At 49.7% G+C, this 9,397-nt stretch overlaps 1 protein-coding gene across 4 annotated transcripts in view; it reads left to right on the top strand.

Moving 5' to 3' along the window:
• Positions 1 to 2,354: 2,354 nt before the first annotated feature.
• Positions 2,355 to 9,397, top strand: part of Dab1 (DAB1, reelin adaptor protein) — a 412,667-nt gene continuing 405,624 nt past the window's right edge. For all 4 annotated transcript variants that reach the window (XM_023702660.1, XM_023702661.1, XM_023702662.1 and 1 more), the window contains exon 1: positions 2,355 to 2,476. The gene's annotated coding sequence lies outside the window, so the exon portion shown is untranslated. The remainder of the gene's footprint in view (positions 2,477 to 9,397) is intronic.

A 9,397-nucleotide genomic window follows, 5' to 3' on the forward strand; every position in this document is an offset into this window, starting at 1 on the left:
CACACACACACACACACACACACACACACACACCCCTTTGCTATTCCTCTTACTACTTTGGTGTTTCTCAGAGAAGACAATAAAACACTGTTGATTGTTCCTTATGTCACACTTAATAAAGACACTGGTATTTAAAAAACAGTAAACCCACACTTACTTTAGATCAGTTATTTCTTGACATATTCAGTAGGCTACGACACACTCCTTTTGGGTTGGTTTACTTTAACCCAGAGGGCCGGCAGATCCTCAGTGGGTAGCTAATGCAGTTAGGTGTGTACGTCAGGACTGCTTCCGGCCTAGAGTTGGGAACAGTTGCAGCCTGATGCCACTGTGGGATCTCATAGGAATATGCCCAGCTCCCACGGTGGACTTTGTCCAACACTGAATATAGTCTTCTATCCTAATACTTGGCCAGCTCAGTGTTCTGAATTCCCTTCGCCACATGTGTAACCACAATGTCACCTGGAAACTGAAGGAGGTGGCACGACTGTGAAGGCCACAACTCTCACATTCTGGGTTCTGAAAAGCACGTGTAAGGCTAGGATGCCCACGGCTACTCTCAGCTATGGGTCCACCTTGTTTCTGACAGGGTCTTTGCCTCCGTCCCATCACCCTGGGGTACAATGACCCAGTCCCCTGACACATGCAGCAGTGTCCTACCCTCTTTTGGCTATACTTTCTGAGACTTCTCGGTTTCCACAAATTGGATCCAGATTCCAGGATGCGTCTAAGTGACGAATCTGAAAAGTTCTGTTCATCTTCTCTGAGTTGTTGACCAGCCTGAGTTTTCTGCACAGAGTACAGAAGAGTGCTCCATGACAACTTGTCCTGGTGTAACTTGGGGGATGTTGGACAGACCTGAGTTAGTTCCCTAGTGTCCACTAGTAGATTTGCTGGTCACAACAGAGGTACAGAGAAACTGCTGGTCAGGGATGGGACCTCCTTTCCTCCCACCTTGGGGGTTTCTTCTGATCGACTAACTATTCCCCCAAGACTGCATCCCCCCAGTGACCTCACAAATTTTTCTCGTCTTTATGTAAATTACCATCTTTTCAGGAGGTGCCTGACAGCCAAGTTTTTCAGGGCCTCCATTTGTACAGAAGCTGTTATTACGGAATAAGTTTAATGGGTCGTGAATTTTGCAGAGAAAGGGAGGGGCTCTGGATGACTGTGTATGTACCAACCACCGACCTATTGGTTTCACAAGGAGTGCATTAGGCTAAATATTTTTAGCCCATTGACTGTAGAGGTAATAACCCTAAATGCTTCATTAAATTTTTATGGGTGAACGACAGAAACGCTGAAGGAAAAAAAGGAAAAACAAAATCCCCAAACCAAAAAGCAAGTCCACCACATTAGCGTTCTTACGACACTGCTGGAGTACAGGTCTGCAGTCCCTGAGAAGAATAAAAAAAAAAAAAAAAAAAAAAAAAAAAAAAACCAAAAAAAAAAAAACAACAAAAAAAAAACTTTTAAAGAACTATTGTCTATCTCTTCCTTCCTCTACTTGGTCAGCTCATGCTTAGAGTACACAGGCCCTTCCACCTGGCCTCTGGAGATAGGGGCGCCCCGACGGGTTTTGACAAAGGGAGTCCGGTCTCAGTGGAAGAGCGTGCTTCATTTGATGTTTCTGGAATTTTAGCAAGCTAGGGTGGAAAGGAGGGAGCCATAGATTGGGCTGCTCTAAGCTTAAATCTGTCTCGGTTTTTGATCAGAGGATTGTTACTCTAACCATCTAAGGATGGAGAGAGGGCCAATGAGGGGGCAGGGGGATGCCTACCCCCTGGATGCGACTCACTCCAGAGGATAAACACGCGGAGACACAAGCCTTTCCCTCTCCCTGGCTGGCTTTGCTCTCAAGCCTAAGCGTAGCCCTGAGGAACCACGAGTCTCCGTAGCTGGGCGCGAGCGCCCCCTCCTGCATGGCGCGCACCGGGGCAACAAGTGCCGCCTGAGCCTCGGTTCCCGAGGTCGCCACCAGCCTCCCTCTCTTCGGGCTTAGCAGAGACGGTGGACCCCAGAGAAAGGAGGCCTGGTCCTCCGCTGACGCTGGCAACTGTGGGGCACATACTGGGTCAATTGCTCAGCCAGCCTCTCCCTTTCTCGTCCCTGCGCACGCAGCTCTGCCCGGGATGGGGAGTGCGCGGGGGCAGGGGGTTTGTGTCCAGTTCATTCGCGGCCACCGAGCCCTCACCCCGGCTCTGCGCTTTGGCGGATCTCTGGGCGCGCGGGACAGAGCTGAAGGCTGGCAGCAGGTGAGCGGTTGGCTGCGGCGGCGGGCGGGGCGCAGGGAGGCGGGTCTGCGCGGCGTCTCCTCCCCCTGTGTGACGCGGCCGGCTCCCGGGGAGGACGGGCCCTGCTCCATGCTCGCCGGGGCTTCCGGGGCTGGAGCGCGCCTGAGAGCCTCCGCGCCGGGCATGGGGAGCCGCTTCCCGGGCGGCTGCGGCACGGAGGAGGATGCTCCGGGCAAGCCGAGGTGAGGCGCGGCAGGGGTGCGGGCAGGGTCCCCAGCCAGGTCGGCAGAGGGCTAGGGGTCTCTCTTAGGAGTTGGGCTGGGGGGCTGCGGGTGGCGACTGCTGCAGTTTCTATTCTGTCCCTCCACTTACTGGGAGGAAAAGGGAGACCTTTGCTTCTCTCTGCTGGCTCCCCACCTCCACTCCCTACTTCTGTCTGCGTGCGAGCCTTTCTCCAGACTTACCTACGCGAGCCGCCGGTCTCCCAGACCCACCCCCCGCCCGCGGCCCGGCTCCCCGCTCCGTCCACTCCACAACCCGCCCTGTGCGCCCCAAACCACCTCCGCGCCTCGCTGGCAGCGCCGGGGCTGGAGCCGCTTCGCACTCTGCCGCGATCTTCCTGGGAGCCGATCTGTCCCAGGGACCCCAAGCCCTGAGGACGCTGTCAGAGGCGTTATTGCGCTCCTCGGACCCCAAGCCTCCTCCGGTCTCCCGCATCCCAGCCTCAGGCTCACAGCTCCCCGCTACTGCCCCCCAGCCCGGCGCGCCCCAGTGCTTTCTCCGCTTCCCGGAGCTCAGTTTTATTTTCTACTGGGGAAACTTTAAAGCCCTGTGGTTTGGCTTATTGAGGGAACCTAAACAGGGTCTCCCCCGCCGGGAAAACCGGCTTCACCGTCCGAGGACTGGACGAGTCGCCGCGCTGGAAAGAGGCGCGGGGTGCGCGTGCAAAGTGCGTTCCCAAACGCGTCCTTCCCGGCTGCGTCCCGCGGAGTAGAATTGTGACCCCTGGCGGGAGGGCGCGTCTTTCCGTCGCACTTTTTCTTCTACCTTTTTTTTTCTTTCGGTAGAGCTGGTGGGCCGGGCGGGGGCGATGGGGCCGCCCAGCGAGGCAGGTGCCATGTGGTGCTCGGTGGCCTACCCGGGCGGGCAGACTGGGTTCGGCTCTACCATAGGAAGTCTTCCCAGCCCCCACGGCGTCACACAAGTCCTCATTGTCGGGGGTCTGCGGGGCGCTTCCGCCCGCTGGGCTGGGGCCGGGGCGGGCCGCGTGGGGGCGGAGTAGAGAGCCCCGGGCGTGCCGCGGAGCCGGGTGCGCGCTTGCTCGCGGGGCCGGGTTCGCCTGCTGGGTTCTGGCCACCGGAGGCCAAGCTCTGAGCTGCGAGTGCGAGGCCGGAGCCACGGCTGCTCCCCTCGGCTAGCTGTGGCTGGGAAGCGCCCTCCCACGCGCAGCGCCCTCTCCTGCTCCAGTTTTGCTGGCCCGCGAGACGCTATGTGGCTGGTTTTGAAAAAAGGCCTTGCGGGGGTTCCGCGGACGCTTCACAACACTTAACAAGTTTGCTGGTAATCATATCAATTAGCGGTGGCTTAGGGTTCCGAACCTCCAATTACTCGATTTAGGTTGGTACATTTACGTGCCAATTATAGGTCTTGAGGAGATCCGTAAGCATCCCCACCCCTTGAATTACCACCCATTGTTTTTGTGATCTGGATGGTGAAGGACCTGGAGGGAACCCTGAATGGTAAAGCTACCGGGTGGGGAGAGGGTAGGTGGAGTGCCAGCGCGCCCCTCGGCCTGCTCCTGCCCCTCCTTCTGACTGGGCTGGGTGACAGTTCTACAAACTGAAAGGGATCAGAGATTTTCCTGATTTCCCATTGAGAAGGGTGACCTAATCAAAGCGGTATAAAAGTCAACTTCTAAGCAATCAGAAATTGTCTGCCGATGTCCTTGATTGAAAGAAAACCGAGCATTCAAATGGAGTATTGAAGAACTCGCAGAAATGGCTTTTGAAGCGCTATTGTTCTTTTCCACACACTGAGGCCCTTTTCAAGGTTTAGTAAGTTCAAAATGCTGTGATTTGAAAGGGCTGCTCCATCACTATTTGGCCACCCTGGCGGGATCTGTGGGGACGAAGAAGAGGAGCCAGGGTGGGAAGTGCAGGCCTGGTTACCGCTTCCCGGGCCGCTGCCGCTCTCCAGCGGAGATTCAGTTCTAGACGTCAACTTGGCGCTAAAGTCCCTTCCTGAAAAGGATCCAGAGGATGATTTCGTAGTAGGGTTCCTATTTTGATGGTTTGCTTAAGGTCTGAATAGGCATATCTGAAACATTTAATCATGCGTATTGTATTCAACAATAAAATCTAAATAAAAATTACCTATTGTTGATGAAGCTATCTCACAAGCAGTTTCCCAGTAAGCCTCATTTGCAAGATGCACCATTGTGTGAGGGCTGAAGGAGGGGGTTGTATCCCTTATTGTTCTTTTCCTCCTTCCAGAGCCAGAGAGGAATATGCTTCTTGGCTCTCCTTTGCCCTCCAAAGTAATTTTTCTGAAATGGATGGGTGTGTGGGCTCCTACCTGATCTTATCCATTTAAAAATTGCGTTCGGTGGGTTTCCCAGGCTCCGAGCCATCCTACAGGCAGATGAAGAACCTATTTGAGGCAGCATTTCATTCTGATAATTTACTCAAGCCAAACATTTTGTTTTTGCTGGGATTTAATCCTCCTCTCAAACTAATAAAGCAAACAAAGCAAGAAAATCACGTTTGGGTCTTGTAGATGGCACTTTAAAAATAGCACACATTAGAGGGTGTTGTCAGGAAGTTTAAGTGTTATTTAGAACTCACTGCTACAGAGAATGTTCACTAGTTAAGCAAGTGAGGATAAATTACTTCTCAAGCCCCAACTCACCACCTACAAACCAGGCACAATTATTCACCTTGTGGGACTGGTGATTTCAGAGTGCAAATCGGATGAGTGCTTTGGCTCAGAGGAGGATTTCAAGGGAATGGTAACTTTTAGTAGCAAGAATTCTGTCAAAGAAAGTAGACAGCATTTGGAATGTGAAGAAGGCCAGGACTGAATCCAGGTACTGTCTTTGTGATGTTTGGCAAATCACCTCTCCTGTTACTAAAAAGAATAATCAACCACTATGGGCTACTTAATGTCAGGTACCCTTCTCATCACTTTACACACATTGATCTTTAAATAACTGGAGTCAGCAGACACTCCCATACCCACTGATAGGTTCCCATTGCCAGGGAGCGTTGGCAGTTGGGTGTTTGTATTGCTCAGCATGTGGCACTTGGAACCAGGGCTTTGAACCCACTCATTCTGGTTCCAGGGTTGCCCATGACCACATGGTGTGACATCTCGGAAAGGGGAGGAGATCCTAGCTGTCTCCCAGCTTGCACAAGAGACAAACATGAACTAGACTTCCGCAGAGGCAAGCCACAGGCTGTGCCCATGTCTTGTGCTAACAACGTGCAGTGGTTGCCGCTTTTAGGCTCACAGGGCAGGGTGCTAATGGTAGGCAGCCATCTTGGATACATGGAACGCTGGGGCAGTGACCAGCAGGTATTGGTCAGCGTCAGTTCACGTCCATCTATGCATCTGTGGAAATACTTATTCATTAGGTAACTAATTGTAAATAATTACACAATTAATTAATAATACAGAGATTGTTGATTAGTATTACTGTTAGCAGTGACTAGCAGAAGTAAGCAGAAATTCTCACGGTAAAAAGCAGTATAGCAGGTAGTGAGAAGTTTGACCTGGGCTGCTGGATCACTGGGCTTTACACACCAGCTCCCTGGGCTTGGCAAGCTCTGTGGCCACAGCCAGCTACCCTAACTTCTCTGCGTTTCATTTTCTGTGTAATAAAGTGACAATGCCTACCTCATAGGATTCTTGTGCAGGTTCTGAGAATTAATGCAAAGTGCGTTATATGTAGTACCTAGGTGTGGTAGGTAATGTTTCTTTGCTATTAATATATTATCTTCAACTGCGATAAACATCCTTCCCTGTGGTAAGCAGAAGGATTATTTGTTCTTTTTGTGTTTCTTTCCTAACTAGGGTTTAAAGAGCCAGAGAAAGGGCTCAGGATTTCAGGAAAATATTTTCTTTTGCTCTCTTTTATTGGAAATATTTTCTCGAGCATTGCCTGTGAAGAGGAGTTGGAGCAGTAAAAATCGTGCTAAAATCTCTGGGTCATTGTCTTTTCCAGCAGTTATTTCAAGGAAAATAAGAAAACTTTGACAGATTGCACTCTAGAAGTGGACTAGTAAACTTGCCCAGTTTACAGATTGGAAGAACAAATCAGGCTTGGGGAGACATACAACTCTGCCACAGCAGCACTGCTACAGCCCTGAATTCTTAGACTCCCTTTCCAGTGCTACTCCCAGGAGACTCGGTTGTCTCCTATCCCAGGATAGAGAAGGGGTTTGAAAACATGAATAAAATTTGGCAGGGAAGGTGTAGTCGGGCTAAGAGCGTGAACCAGCCAGATATTCTGTGCTGAGGAGTGTCAGTAAGAAACCCACGTTTAGGTCCTTGCAAACCTGCACTGCACTGTGTCAATAAAATGCATGTCAGGGTCTGAATTTGTGTGCACACAAATAGAACAGACAGCCTATTATGCCAATTAATCACCTGAACATTTCCCCGAGGTTGGACAGCCACTGTTCAGGTTTCTTTTTCTGTGCCACTCTCTTTGCATTGTTCTTCCATTTAGTCCTCAGATAGGGGAAGGTTTTGGTTCAGGAATCATAAAACTCCTCTGGCTTCTATTTCATGAAATATGCAGCATATTCTATTGGAAATAAATTGCCAGCTTGCTTTTATTATTTTATTTTATTTGAGCCTGACATACAACCAATCTGCAGTGCCAGTGGGGGAGTCTCATAAAAAGAAAGGAAAACAGAAGTAGAAACCTGCTGAACAGAAAGCTTACAGCTAGCATGATGAAAGTTTAGGGATGTGCAGGTGGGTGGTTTAGCTTAGGGCCCTCTCAGAGGGCTGCACTTAGCACAGAATGTGCTTGGGTGGGCGGCGCTGAGCACCTCGGTGAGCCCAAACTTTGGTCCAGCCTGCATACGATGTTCTGCTCATCTCTTGGGGGCCGTTCTCTGTTGCTAAGTTGGCTGTCGATCTGCTAATGTCTGTCCATCAGGGGAGTCATCTCCTCCTTTGCTTTTTATCTGTTTCTCCTTGTTTCTGTCTCAGGCTGTATCCATTAGTCTTTCTATCTTTTGTTATTAATCTTCCAATTGGAAATCAAGTTTGTTTGCCCCCCCCCCAAGGCTCTGTGCATTGAAATTAGATCTTGAATTGTGCATTTTTGAGAAGTTGAAAATTGAAATCTGAACATGGTATTTAAGACTGAGCCTTGGGGAGCTGACCAGGATTAGAAATGGAACCAGAATTGGAAGCACATGATTGAATACTGGTGGTTTTACAAGAGGCAAAGAGACCTCAAGAGATGCAAGTGAACACTTCTTTCTCTTGTGTGCTGCCTTGGGGCTCCACCCTAGAGAGGTGATTCCAGATGTGGCCCTTGAACTTGGAGCATCAGGAACTCTAAGCTGAAATGAACTTCATTCCGTGTATCCACCCTGTTGTATTGTGCTGTTAGCAATAAGAAATGGTTTAATGCAGAGATTTTTGGGAAATTAAGGAAGAAAATGCTGGTCATGCCGATAGTCATAGCTACTGTGGCATAGCTAGTTAAGTGTCTGTTATGTACCTGGGCTGGCTCTGTGCTACGTGACGTATGTGAACTGTACCGAGATGCACAGGTGCAGTCTGCTTGCCAGGGACTGGGCTTGTGTCCCAGTCCTGATATGGCATAAGCTGTGCCACTGAAAATTCCTGTACACCCGGAAGCTTCTGGAGAGCCATCCAGGCAGGGAAAGCTACATAGAAGACTTGCATTTCAGTGGGGTCTTGAAGGTTGACTAGGAGTTTTATAGGTCTTAAAGAGAGCCCAGTATGAAAGAAGAGCATGGGAATGATGCTCAAGCAGGAAAGTTTTTTACTGGGCTGCAGAGTGGTACACTTGAATGTGGCCAGAGTGTAGAATACATGGTGGAAATGGGTTTTACACAGAGTTTTCTAAACTGAGTTCCAGGGAACACTCCTGTTCCACAAGACAGTTGTATTTCAGGAGAAATAGTTTCATGCCAGACAATTTTTGAGATATGATGAATTGTATATCCTGCTCTTAGTAAATCATGGCATGTTAAAGATTCAGATTTTTTTTTTTTTTGCAGTAAAGAGACTGGTTTAGCAGAGTGTGGTGGCATGCACCTATAATCCCACCACACTGGAGGCTGAGTCAGGAGGATCTTGACAAGTTTGAGGCCATCGTGGGCTACATAAAGAATTCAAGGCCAGCCTGCACTACATGGCAGAGACCTAGTTTTAACAAACAATCAGAAAGAAAATTAAAAAAACAAAACTCATTTAATTAAGAATTTTCTAAACTCATTTGCATCATGTATTAGTCAAGGTCTGTCATGTGGAAAAAAATATAGCTGAGCCTTTCCTAATTAAGCAGGGAAGATTTGTTTTGGCCAATGGTTTCAGAGGATTCAGCCCACAATCACTTGGCCTTGCTGTTTTGGAGCCTGTGAGAAGGCAGAATGTGAAGGTGGAGAGTATGTGGTGGGGCAGAACTGCTGTGCACGTTGGAGAGCAAGGAGAAAGGGAGAGGAAGCCCCTGCCTTGGGCTCCTCATCAAGAGAACTTTCCAGGGTGGCCTACCCTCCTTCCACAAAGCCCATTCCTTAGATATTCTTCCAGCTCTGGAAGCACCCAGATTGGCCTCAGTGCCTCTGAGGGGCACAAGTAAGATGCAATTGTATCACCCTAAAACCTTTGATTTGAAGAAGCACCTTGCAGTGTTTTATGAGTTAGAGCAATAGGGTAGGGTAGGGTAGGGTAGGGTAGGGTAGGGTAATATAAGATAGTAGGGTAGGGTAGGGTAGGGTAGGGTAGTAGGGTAGGGTAAGGTAATAGGGTAGGGTAGGGTAGTAGAGTAGTAGAGTAGTAGGGTAGGGTAGTAGGGTAGGGTACAGTAGTAGAGTAGGGTATGGTAGTAGGGTAGGATAGGGTAGAGTAGTAGGGTAGTAGTAGAGTAGGGTATGGTAGTAGGGTAGGGTAGGGTA

This window comes from Octodon degus, unplaced genomic scaffold (genome assembly GCF_000260255.1).
Source record: "Octodon degus isolate 3935 unplaced genomic scaffold, OctDeg1.0 scaffold00156, whole genome shotgun sequence".
NCBI classification, from domain to species: Eukaryota; Metazoa; Chordata; class Mammalia; order Rodentia; family Octodontidae; genus Octodon; species Octodon degus.